Consider the following 13769-nt stretch of genomic DNA (forward strand, 5'->3'; position numbering starts at 1 on the left):
AAGTTGTCGATTCAATAAACTGATCTGTTGTTCCTGTGTGGAATGAAATGGACTACCGTTCCAATGTTTCTCGAGCAACACATGGCGCTGATGTTGCAGTGTGCAAACATAAAACTTTGAACGTTCTTCTATCCAGTGACATATGCAATTTGTTTCGTAGTTTTGCCTGTAATAGACAACTGAAATCTGTTCTTTCTTTATGAAACACTTCGTACTTAACCGACAAATTAACAGGTGGTGATTGGGAACGTTACCCTTGTAGAAAGACGGGCCACCTCCTCTTGAAACACCTCACACAGCACTACCTAACAGTAAATAAGCGATGTATAACTCGAGGTGATCCATTAGCAAGGCCTCACCGTTGTCCTAATCTTAGCATTTCACATTTCTGCTTATGGGTACATTTAAAGACATTACTGTATTCCACACTCGAGAATTATGTGCACACGTCACAGGTGCGTGCGTTCCATTCACGTGACCAAAGTAGAAGACAGCCAGATCGTGGTTTTTCAATAAGGAAACTGAAGAACGTGTAAGGACGGGTGGTGAATACATTCAGCGGCTCCTGTAGTGTCGACACATTCTGTCCCAGGGTAGAATTGGCATATTCGACCAAGTATTTGTTTCCACACTATGTACCTAGGTTTCTTTTCTCTTATTTAGACCTTTATATATTCTGTAAGAATGTACAATACATTTGTTCCAACATCTTTTATAATATCGTGATGATAGGTAAATTGTGTTCGTATGTAGCCCTATATCCGAAAAACCTCTTCGCAATAAAACGCATGTCGCTCGAAACTTCCTGACGGCTTGAAACGGTGGCGGACAGAGACTTTAATCCAGTCTCTATCCTTTTGTTGCAAATACTAAGTTCTCCATCCAGGATAGACTCTCAATCCATGTTCATGACTTCAGTTCGGCAACACGTCTATTCCCTTTTCCAAACACTATAAAGCTGGGACCGATAACCATAGCAGTCTGGTCCCTTTAGACCCACAAACCAAGCAACTATAAAGCTCTCGTGGATTAGGTCTCCTGGGGTAACGAATGTGGCAGAGAATGGCTTAGACATAGCCTAATGGTTGTTTCTGTACACTGTTTCATTTTGCATTCACATACCACTCTATAAATTCTTGTTTTGGACGGGAGTATGACCGAAAAAATTCTCCCCAAAAAAGAGACAAAATATATGAAAATACTAAGACTTATAATGCAATAATTAGTTATATCTCCAACAAAGATTTTCTTCAGAATTTAATACCACCACAGTGGAAATGTTCCCTGGAGCGCCTTCGACTTACGATTTTCAAATGAGGAAACGTGACAGCCCTCCTGTGCCAAATCGAGTGAATCGAACGCAGGGATCACAACCGCTGCATTGTTCGCAGTGATAAAGCTTCGAATCAGAAGCACCAAATGTGCGGAGACATTATAGTGAAGCACTCAGCGATAGTACGTTATAATTTTCAACTGCTACCTCTCTTACTCGCCGCGTCGCTTCAGAGGTTCTCTGTTTGTCAGTGACGGACGTACGTATGGTGGTCAGTATTAAAGTCAAAGATGGTCTTAGTCACTTTTCCTTTGGCTAAATCCTTTCAGATATTTAGCAGACGTTGATTTTGCTCTGTGTTTCCGTCTTGCGATGACTGTGCGGTCACATCATACTCGAATATCCAAGTTTCATTACCTGTAGTGTTTACGAGGAATTAACTATCCTGATCCAAAACTCCTTGACTGGTGTCAGCTTGCACTTATCTTTGTTCATCGTCACAAATTTTGTGCTATCTTAATGTTCCAGCAAATATAACAATGATTACTGCGTCTGTTCCTTCACTTCCGCATAAGACTGTATTAAGAAGAAATTTCATTTCGATTTCTGCCTCAGCTGCACATTAGGAAACAGAAACCGATCTCTGTCAAAGAGTTTTCGTTCTCATTCGCTCATATTCTCGCTCCGTTATGGAAACAGTGTTGCCCAACAGCTTAAACAATGAGACGCCAGCGGAATGTCAGGCACGAAACGGTAAACAGCACCTGAAGAATGCCACTACGCGTTGGCATTAAGTAGAATGTTCAGTTACCATGCGTTGGAGCAACAATTCAAATATTCAGTTTCGCTTGGACAGGCATAGTATGCGACTGTATGGTAGCCAATCCAACAACTGCTGTCAGTGGACATGAGTTTTAATGCAATATCACAAGCAAAGAACACAATTAATTGCTGCGTAGTAAACTTATATAATCTAATGTGCCCGTGTTATCTTCAAATAATGTGCCCGTGTTATCTTCAAACAGTGCGGTACTAATTTATCGTTATTCCTGTTAACTGCATATCATACAAGCTCATGTTTTTCAGGGAGTTGCTTCTTGACGCGTATCTGCTATCAGGAACAATGCATACAGAGTGAATGTCAACTATACCGATATTTTGTTGTTGAAAATCTCAAGATAAAGTATGGAGGGATGAAATGCCACTTAAATGAAGAGGCTAACAGTGCTGTAAAGGAGTACTGTGGAGTGTTGGGAAGAACCGCGACAGTGAAGGGATAAAAAATTAGAATCTCGCTGGATGAAATGCGCTGAGCTAATTCGACATTACATTGACAGAAATATTTCTGCTAGTTTTTGCAAATATACGTTATTTGCTTTATACCAATCTAATAACTTCACCCTTGTAAAATAAGGCTTCATTACTTTTGTCTCCTTCAAAGTAATGTTCCACAAGGTTAATATACCACCTCCTGAGGTAACATTTCGCCACATCACACCCAACACAACATGAGTGTGGAATGGATGCAGAAAATGGTAAAGGTGAATTAATAAGATTTAAAAGCCGGGACGTACGCATGGCCAGTTGTTCGGTACCTCTAACAGAAGATTCAGTAAGGTCAAAAAGCAGATGTAAAAAAAAAAAGTTCAGAATTCTATATTTTCGCATGTCTAATGTACTCGTATACAGGGTTGTTCAAAGGTTGTTCAGGGATATATTGTGAGTCTTTTAGTATAAGGGACCCTTGGTCTCCTGTGCCTACACAGAACTTGCATTTAGTTTGATTTCTTAACCTCATGTATCTTTGTACCTGTATTGCGCTGAATATATCTGCACAACAGTGCAAATACCGACGGCATGCGCTATGTATCGTATTTGGGAAGAAATTAGTTTCATTCACTCACGGTACCTGCTGTTGAAACTGTACTGCCCACCTTACTCTTCGCCCTCAAACTTGCACACACTACTGCTCAGTTCTGACTTGGGTTTGTTTTTTCGGCAGTTTTAGTTGTATCTTAACAGTGATGCACAGCAGTGCGGATGAGTTCACTGAAGGAAGATATGCATCTCGTTTATGCTGAATGCAACGTTATTCATTGCGTGACACATGGTAGCAGCACACATATAATTATAAATGTAAATGCAATAATAAACAAGAATACAAAAGTGCAACACAGATGAGAGAAGATAAGGGACTTAAGGAGTATTACATAACAGAGTTAAGATATATAGCATGTGACTATAGTTGTTGATTACACGTCGACCTCCAGGTCTTATATGCAGTTCATAGCAAGAGGTGTGGCTTTTATAAAGTCCTAGGCTGGCCAACCGTACTTTATTACAGTGATCTCTTGTATGACATGGGCCAGAGTATGCTCGGATGCTCCACTGTCACAACTTGGGCTGTCCATAATTCCCCATTTATAAAACATGGCCTTGCAGATTGTGACCCAGCTTCGGATACGGTCGAGTGAAGTCCAGTTTTTTCTTGGGAAGTAAACCCTTGCACTGCTTTTGACGCATCAGCTAGGAGATTATGATTACTAACTGATTTTTTCCAGTCTGTTTTCCTCGCGCCTATTAAGTTAACGGTGTTCCGTCCTTTACTTAACTGTTGTTCCATATTGGCTTCCGTGATTTCAAGTATGTACTTGGTAAATTCATTACTTCATCTTGAATAAGTAAATTTTTGGCGTGGTCTATTTGTAGTGCGACGTGTAAACAACCTCGAATATGGTGCACCCCGGACAACGTTCTTCAGGAACAGATAGCAAAGTTTACGCAACCGGTGACCGAACTGGATCAGTAATCTCTCGCGGTCTTTACTACCAGCAGCAAAAACAAAATAGTGTACGCTTTCGTGGTTGCATGTTATAGGATTTTTCACTGTTAGTATTTTCACAGAAGCAAAGGTAATTGGGATAACAAACGCAATAACTCTTCACTACATTACCACTCCGTAACTAGCCACTGGAGACCACGGTTCTCTTATACCAAAATATTCGGAAATTTCACGGAAGAACCTCGAAAATTTTGACGGTGAAGTTCAGGCTCACCCTGTGTCACTTCACTTAGTTCCTGTCGCTTCCTCGGGAACAAAGGGCCGTGACGAAATTACTCCACCCGGTACGATTTCTAGCAGGTCTCTTCACTTCACTCCAGGTTTTTCCATCCTCTGCAGCTTCTCTCTCGATCGTCGTTTTCCAGGTCTGTTTAGGACAACCAAGTTTTCTAACTCCTTGAGGGTTCCAGTCCAACGCCACCCTTTCAACAGCTCCATCTGGTTTCCTCAATATATACCCAGCCCAGCACCATTTTCTTTCCTTGATTTGTATATTCATTGGTTGCTGATTTGTTTCCCTCCAAAGGTCTTCATTTGTCATTATATCTGGTGATCTCACATTTAAAATACGCCGGAGACAGCGGTTGATAAAAACTTGGAGCTAGTTTTTGATGTGGTTAGACACCTTTCAAGTTTCGCAACCATACAACAGAACAGCCTTCACATTGCTATTGAAAAGCTGGAGTTTGGTCTTCTTTGAGATGTTCCTATTTCTTCAAACAGGGTACAGTTGTAGAAACGCACCATTTGCTTTGTGGATGCGACTACGGACGACCTCCTCAGCGCCTTCTGTAGTCGTAACTATACTTCCGAGACAGAGGAAGGATTGGACCTGTTCTGCGTCCTCTCCATTAATGATCGAATCTATCCGCATTTCTGTTTGCGAACATTTATCTTGAGGCCTGCAACTTCTGCCTCTCTCTGTAACCTGGCCAGTTTCTCTTCGATGTCGCGATATCGTTGTGCCATTAAGCAGATGTCGTTTCCGAAATCTAGATCTTCGAGCCTATCCCGCATCCCCCACTGCGCACCTCTCTTCCGTCCTCCTGTCACTCTCTTCGTCACATGGTCCAACACCAACAGAAATAGTGTTGGCGAAAGAATACACCCTTGTCGTACTCCCGAATTGACTTGGAAAGGCTCTGTTAGTTCTCCATTGTGTAATACTTGGCATTAATAGTCTTCATACAGATCCTTGATGATGTTAATAATTTTCGTTGAAATGCCAGCCGAGCGGTTCTAGGCGCTACAGTCTGGAGCCGCGCGACCGCGACGGTCGCAGGTTCGAATCCTGCCTCGGGCATGGATGTGTGTGATGTCCTTAGGTTAGTTAGGTTTAAGTAGTTCTAAGTTCTAGGGGACTGATGACCTCAGAAGTTAAGTCCCATAGTGGTCAGAGCCATTTGAAATGCCATATTTTGCAAGTGTATCCCACATGACTCTTCGATTGACTGAGTAGAAAGACTTTTCAAAGTCAACGAAGGTAAGGTAGAGCAATGCTTTCCAACACGTGGTCCGCGGAGCCAGAGGGGTCCGCATTAGAATAAAAAATATATTAAATATATTTCGTGTGATAACAGGTTTTTTGTTTTGGCCACTTCCTGCATGAGCAGAGCTTTAAGGCAATGAAAAAGATCCTTCCATCTGCAACCACATATAGGTGTGAGCAAGCATTTTCATCCATGTGTTTCATGAAAAACAAATACAGGAATCGGCTCGACATGCGGTCGGATTCCAGAGTGAAAGTTTCAAGTTTGGAACCTAATATTTCAGAAATAACGGACTCAAAGGTCAGATTGAACTCATCTCATTAAGAACTGAAAATTAAAACTAACTCTATACTGATGGAGTACTCTGTTGTAGCTGTATTTTTTCAAATAAATAATACCTTGTATGAAATTAGTGTTTTCTTATTTTTCACACATGTCTACTCAATGCAATCTCAAGTGTAGTACACTTGAAACACCAATACACTCAGTTTTAATTTTTTCCTGTCATTTTCAGTTCATACTCAATTTTTATTTTTTTTAAGGAGTTTGTTATACTAAACACCTAGATTTCAAGACAAAGATTTTTATCAATAATCAAAAATTTAACAATATTTTTTCAATAATGAATATGTCAATGTTTTTTGTAAGTACCAAAACTAGAAAACGTATAAAAAGACTGTTAATTTGGCTTTTTTAGGTACTTGATACTGTGATATGAGAAGGTACCTATCATGTTCGATGAGGGGGTCCTCGAGAAAATTTTGTTGGGAACGCTTGAGGCAGAGGGTGTGTTGCCACGCAGAAATTTGTTCCAGAATAATTCTGAGAGTATTGATAAGGTCCACACAGCTTCGATGTTTTCTAAAACCCGCCTGCTCTCTCCTCAGTTGTGCTTCCACAAAATCCTTAGTGCGGTTAAAGTGATCCTCAAACGTAGTCGGTACTGACAACAGGGTAATGCCCCGCCAGTTGTTGCAGTTTGCAACATCTCCTTTTCTTGGGTATTTTCACGATAATACCTCGTTTCCAACCTGTTGGCAGTTTCTCCTTTCTCCATATCTTCTCTAAGAGGATGTACAATAACTCGACAATGGTGTCCAAGTATGTTTTCAGCATCTCAGATGTTGTATTATCTGGTCCTGGTGCCTACCCATTCTTGATCTGCTTCAGCGCTGTCCGAATTTGTGCTTTCGTGGGTGCATTTACACTAATACTGGGAGTGGTATCATTGTATTCCGTTTGTTCTTGCTCTTCTACCTCACCGCCAAGGTCTCCATTTAGAACTTCGTTTAAGTGTTCCTTCCACCTACGTGATTGTTCTTCATGTGCAGTCAGTATCTCCCCTTATTCCTCACTGGTCACTTCCTGCGGAAGCTTTTTTTGAGAGCATCTTAGTGATGTTATATAGTTCTTTCACATCCCCGTTCCTCGCTGCCTGTTCTGCTCTATCAGCCTGTTCATCTATCCATCTTTTGTGGTCTCTTCTCACACTCCTTTTCACTTCCTTATCTGCTGCTCTATAATCAGCTTGTGCCTGTGCTTTTTGTTGCGCCGTCCTGGTCTGATTTCTCTTCCCTTGGTTTCCTTTCTGTGGGTGTTCTTCTTTCAGGTATATTCCGACATCCAATATCACCGCAGGTGATTTTTAAAGCCAAGTTGTCTCTCATTCAATTGCACAAAAGTATTCTTAACTTCTGTCCACATTTCCTCCATGTCCTTACCCTCAGTCATCTCCAGTTCCAGAGCCTGGTATCTATTCCGGCGTTCCAGCTGGAACCCCTCAGCTATGTGTGGATCTTTCAGTTTACCTACTTCGAATCTTCTATTCCTTGGCTCGAATTTCTTTCTGGAAGCCACAATCTTCATTCGGAAACTGGCAGTAACAAGATGGTGGTCGCTACTTGCGTCTGCTCCTCTTCTGTTCCGCACATCTTCCAGGCTCCTCCTGAACTTCCTGTATACTTGCGATGTGGTCAATTTGATTTTCTGTAATATGATCTGGGGAATACTCATGTTATCTTATGACATCTCTGATGAGGAAACTCCCTCCTATTACAAGGTCATGACTTGCGCAGAAGTCACTAAATCTTTCCCCATTATCATTTATTTCACCCAAGCCATGTACCCTCATTATCTGTTCCAGTACATCATTGTTATATCTCACCTTGGTATTTATATCCCCTATAACAATGAGGATATCTTTCTTGCTCACTTTCCTTGCAGTCTCTCGTAGCAGGTAATAGAACTCCTCTTTCTTCTCAATCTCTGATGTCTCTGTGGGGACATAGCATTGGATCAGCATCACGTTTCGGACCTTCGTCTTAAATCTGGCAGTCAGATCCTACTGGTCTCCATTCTAGAAGGCTCTTCTTTGCTGCCTTGGTCAACAATAGCCCAACTCCACCCCCGTGTTCCGCTTCCTCTTCACACTCTGAGTATAATAACGTAATTCCATCCGATGTCTGCATTTCACCATACACTGGCCACCTCACTTCACTCAATCCCAGGACTTCAAGCTTTTAGTTATTCATTTCCCTGGTTACTTGTTTCAGCATGCTACTCTCCCTCAAGGTTCGTATATTCCAAAAGCCAATTTTAGTTTTTCTTTTCATGCCAAAAGTCATCGCCAGTTTATCCATCTGGTTTTGTATTCTCGTCTCGGTTTCTGTAATCAGATTATTTAAGAAGGGCTCGTGATTGGCCCACCGCTTCCGATTGCCTTCGTGGGGCTGCCGACTTATCGCTCAGGCACTGACGATTCACCATATGTTCGTCATATAGGCTTGGCCTTTCCTCCGTACCCCTGTACGTGGTTTAACCGCCACTTATCCGTAAGTGGGGGAAATGGAAAGGAAAAGAAAAAGGATGGGGTAGGGATAGGAAAAGGATAGGACACAAGTTTTCGATAGGTCGTTGTGGGAAACATTTGGTCTTCCTCCCCCCCCCCCCCCCCCTTCGGCCTGTCCGTCATGGGTGACCCTGCTGGTAGCTACGCTACTACCGACATAGCCCTCCAGATACAGAGCACGCAAACCTTCCTGCCCGCACCGTTAAGGCGGTGTCCCCTGAGGGGGTTCACCCTGTGTAGTATATTCTGTGTTACAACAATTGAAGCTCCTTCTAAAACTAATGAAGTGGGACGCTGGTCGTTGATATGTAAAGGTTTTAGTCCAAAATAAGGACTTCAAATGGTGGTAAGAAAACGCAGTTATGTCTCTGTTAGCCGATAAGTCGGTGATGTTCTCAGTATGCGCTGCTAGGCTTTTTCTTGTGTAGAGTAGGGGTGGAAAGTTCGTTGTGCTGCTCCAGTGGTGAACACGACAAGTATCGGGAAGAGTCCTTCCCCGCTGTGGGGGGACAGAGAGGGGAAAGGACACACAGCTTGTGGCGCGGGTCAAGAATCGAGCAGACCTGCTGGCAAACTGGTTTGACGAGCTCCACTTGCTGCCCCTCTTCCTGGTTTTCTATTAAGGCAGCTACTTGGCCGGTATTGCGTTTCTCATTGACAGCAAGGTCAGGTGTGGAGGCAGAGGAGTTATTTCCGCATTAAGGAATCTAGGCGCTTGCAGCAGGGAAGTTCTTGATTCAGTGGGGTGTGCGGACCGTGAATAAGAGTCGTTCGTGTCGCTCGCTCCATGATCAAGACTTCACTGCCATTCATTCAACGTACGCTAGTTGGGGCAGAGTACGGTAGGGTAGGGTAGCCATGCCGGCGCAGGGGAACGCGGGAGCCAATTACCGTGTGGGGTGGCAAATCGGTCCGACCATCTTCTCGCGGCGTTATGGCTGAAGGACGTCTGCTGCACGCCAATTTCGCGACAAGGAAAACAGCACACAATTGCCCGAATGAGAGGCGAGCGTTACAAACAGCTGAACTGTCTGCTTTCTTATTAGAAACCTTTAAGCCGACCCCCTCTATAAACGACGATATTTTTAAGGAACGGAAATAAATTTCCATAACACCAGTGCATCTTTATCTCCTTTAAGATGACCAGCCCTTTTCCCAACCACTCTTTAGCTAACGATGTTCTTCAAGACGACCAAAAACAGTCATAGAAGAGGGAATTCCAAGGGCTGTGTTACAGTAAGGTTTCTTGTGACACAACAATCTCTAAAATTTCGTTGTCCTTTGTACACAGTTCTGATTTTTCCTCTGTAGTGAACAGTCATGGCTACTTCAAATGAAACGTGTTCTTTCACTATAGCAACGAATTTCTGTTGTTAGAGAGAGAGAGTGAAAAAGGAAATTCTCAGCGTCAGTTAGCGAGTGAGTGTTACTGTGGAAAAATTCAAATACAGAATACGATTGCAAATCGCGGCAGGTATGTTAAAGAATTGGAAGAAAATATCAACAAAAATTCAACGAAAAGACGGTGGCAATCATTAGAAAACGTTAATAACGCTGCTTTAGAGTGGTTTAATAGAGCATGTGCCAAAGGGCTGCCTATTAGTGGACTGATGCTACAAGAAAAAGCTCTGAAATTTGCTTCTGATCCCGGAATTCCTAATTTCAATGCAAGCAACGTCTGGTTGTACCGATTTCGTGTTCGACACAGTATTGTTTTCCGAGCAATCTGCGGAGAAAGTTCAGAAGTTAATAAGTTGTTGTATCCGACTGGAAGTCGAGACGTGGTGTAATTACATGTGGTTGTTGTGATAGTGACATCTACAACTCGAATGAAACTGGTCTATTTTTTAAAGATTTTCCCGAAAAAACACTAACTATGAAGGGTAATCAGTGCAAAGGCGGCAAAATGGTGAACAAACATTGACGATCGATCTTTGTGTAACGTCTGCGGTGTAAAAGAACCACTATTGATACATAGTCTACAGCAAATCATCGACCATGCTTCAAAAACAATTATATTTCCTTGTTTGGTCCTTCTTCGCATGCAAATAAAAATACATGGATGACGTGTGAAATTTTTCATTCTTGACTGAATAACTTAAATTAAAACATTAACATCAGAAGCGTAAAATCATACTTTTCGTAGATAATGCTCCGTGTCGTGCAGTAAAAAATTATCAAACGTGGAAATAATTTTTGTCCTGCTAACACAACGTCGTCTGTTGAGCTTCTTGTCTAAGGAGTATTCCTGCCTTAAATTAAATTACCGAAAGCTTCTTCGTTCCATTGTTGCGAAAGTGGACATGACGCATCCGTGTGTGACCGTTTGTGATGCTGTCAGCTGGATTAAAAGTGCAAGGAATGAAGTGAAAAATGAAACAATTAGGAAATGCTCCGGTAATTCTAGTTTTCAGTCTTCACAAAATGTGAACACAGGAGAAGAAGATTGTGGCGGCGATTAATCAATAATCATCCTCAATCACCTGTGCGATTCTGCCAATATTGAACGAAGAAACTGAATGCTTCAATAGCGATGATAATTAGGAAGAAGTTGCTGCGTAAATGAACCCAGACCCTCAGTGTAGTGACAATCAAAACAGTGATAGTGAAGATGACACAATTCCTGAAGAGCAATCCTATTAGGCGATGCCTCAGACAATATTGCTGGACACTAGCTCTTGTTTCTGAGTTTTCCAAGCAGAAACTGTTATACTTACTATATGAGGTGGAAAAGGAATATGAGAAAGTGATTGTAAAAGAACATATGAAAAAGTGTGTGCAGAAGTCAAATTCCGCCTATTTTACTATGTTAACGATTAGGTCGTACTGTATTATTATGGTTATTAATACGTTATAAGAGCTTGCTGTTACTGTAGCAGTTGTCATTAATTGTGTTTAAATGATGATGTTCAGCATCACATTTTACCTTTTTAACACAGTGACTGTGAAGCACGTGACAAAGCTATTGGCCCGCCGCAGTGGCCGAGCGGTTCTAGGCGTTTCAGTCAGGAACCACGCGACTGCTACGGTCGCAGGTTCGAATCCTGCCTCGGGCATGGATGTGTGAAATGTCCTTATGTTAGTTAGGTTTAAGTAGTTTTAAGTTCTAGTGGACTGATGACCTCATGTTTTAAGTCCCATAGTCCTCAGAGCCATTTGAACCATTTGAACAAAGCCGTTGCATCTGCCCAGACCAGTACTCGCCACAAAGGAAGAGAGAGACAGAGAAAATATTATTCCTTTAATTCTGATCATAGATTTAAACTCCATATAAAATTCTGAGTAAACCGATACCTAACTTCGACTAGTCGAATAATTAAGAATTCATCAAACTTGATCAATAAATTTATACGATAAATTAACTATCCCAAATCCACAGATACTACAGTGTTTTGTCTATTGAGGACCATTGCTTAGAGGGGCAGGATAATTTTAGCACTCCCCATTTAATTAATAGAGAAAACACCCTAGACGGCGAAATCTGGCTTGCTGTTCTGGCCGTTGTTTTTTTGTCGTCGTTCAAGACACGCGTTGGCGGAGGCACCCACGGTTTGAGCCTTTAAATAACCAGGAACGCAGCTGTCCAGGCATTTCCGTTGCAGTTTCTAGAGGAGTCAACATAGCGAAGTTCAGTGTACGGCAGTTACCGCCATATGACTAGCGCTCCTCATTGCCCTGGGACTAGTGACGTTTATGAAGCACTCCATAATTACGATGGTTGCGACTCCAATACTGGTACGGTGGCAGATGCGCCATGCGATGAGTTCATTCGTTTATTCGGAAGGGGAGGCTGAAAGGGTCTGAAACGTTTCGGCTGGTGGGCGATGACAGAAGCGAGCCGCACGCCCTGTAATCTTTCTAAAACGATTTTACGGTAACTATTCGGAAAAAAATCGTTTTTGCTTTACTTATAGCTTTTTGTCAGGTTCACGATGGCGTACCAATCATTTCATTAATAGTCATAATTATTATGATATTTTTGTGGAAGTAAGATGCTGCGCCGAATTCGAGAAAGTTTGTAATGAAAAAAAGACGTCGCTAAGATTTTGCGTTTGTGCATATTACGTAATATGTTGCGGAATACGAAATTTAGCTAACATACTGAATTTTTCTTTAGTCTTGGCTGAAGGTCTCTATCTGTCACTAATCTCGAGAAAATTAATTTGACATAGCACACTTATTTGCGATCGATCCGCGCCAGCGATAAAGCCCGAGTGAAATATCCGCAACATTCCTCATATTTCATAAACGGTTTGAGATACCGAAATTAGATTTTGGCAAATAATAGCACGCTAAGAGGAGAGTTTTTTGTGATATGGTTATCATGCAAAAGTTCATAATCTACCGTGTTATTCCAGTAACTACAGAGTTTTTCGATAAAAGAATGCAATTTTATAAGGCCATCGGTAGCTAGTGAAACGAGAAACGCTATGGGTTTTGGAACAACACAAGTGAAGAAAAAGTTTATTTTGTACCAAGTATGTGCATTTTCATGAGCTACTGTCTTCTCTTTTCCTCAGTTTCTCACTTAATAAACCGGTTTTTCAGTATTCTTTTGTAACTGTGTCTGCACAACATTTTAGTGACGTGAGACTGTGTAAACGCCGTTTTGTTTCGACAAAAGAAGCAAATTTTAACATGGCAACCAGACACTCATGAGTCATGACGTTTCTCTGGAAGTTACAAATGGTTAACAAGCCAGGCGAAAATAAATCGTTGCATTTTCAGCGAAATTCTTTTTAGATACTAACCAAAGCAGAGATGACTAGAACTTTTTGAACGGGGGGGGGGGGGGGGGGAGGGGGGGAGGGCGGGCGCAATCAATTTTTACACAAAATGCGAGTGTATGCTCCCTGTCTCACAAAAATTCAACAGATTTAACTGTATATACAAAGCGTGTGTGTGTGTTTCTACCTCTCGTCCTAAATTACTGCATCAATTGGAACCAATCTTGGTACACATGTTACTTAGTATCTGGAAAGAAAAATTGTGTGTGGGGGTGGGGGGGGGGGTGGGCGGGGGGGGTTGTAGTAACCACCAAACCACCAACCTTGTACTGGGGGTTCTTTACTTATTTTACTTTACATGTGGCAAGGGCCTTATCGACCATACGCCTGCTCTACGAGTCTCTTCCACTTCTGCCTGCCAATGCGCTGTTTGTCCAGTTGCTGTTGCTGTTCATCCTAGTTGTGTCCTCCCGAATGTTATCCCGCCATTTGATTCTGGGTTTCTCTCTTCCTCTAGTTCCATCTATTGTTCTGCTGAATGCCATTCTAGGTAGTCTATTCTCTGCCATTCTTGCCGGCCTGTGTGGCC

The 13769-nt window shown here is 42.1% G+C and overlaps 1 protein-coding gene across 6 annotated transcripts in view; it reads right to left on the reverse strand.

Moving 5' to 3' along the window:
• Nucleotides 1–13769, reverse strand: part of LOC126360117 (long-chain fatty acid transport protein 1-like) — a 395340-nt gene that overhangs the window by 110686 nt on the left and 270885 nt on the right. The gene's annotated exons all lie outside the window — the stretch shown is intronic.

Source organism: Schistocerca gregaria, chromosome 1 (genome assembly GCF_023897955.1).
Source record: "Schistocerca gregaria isolate iqSchGreg1 chromosome 1, iqSchGreg1.2, whole genome shotgun sequence".
Taxonomy (NCBI): domain Eukaryota; kingdom Metazoa; phylum Arthropoda; class Insecta; order Orthoptera; family Acrididae; genus Schistocerca; species Schistocerca gregaria.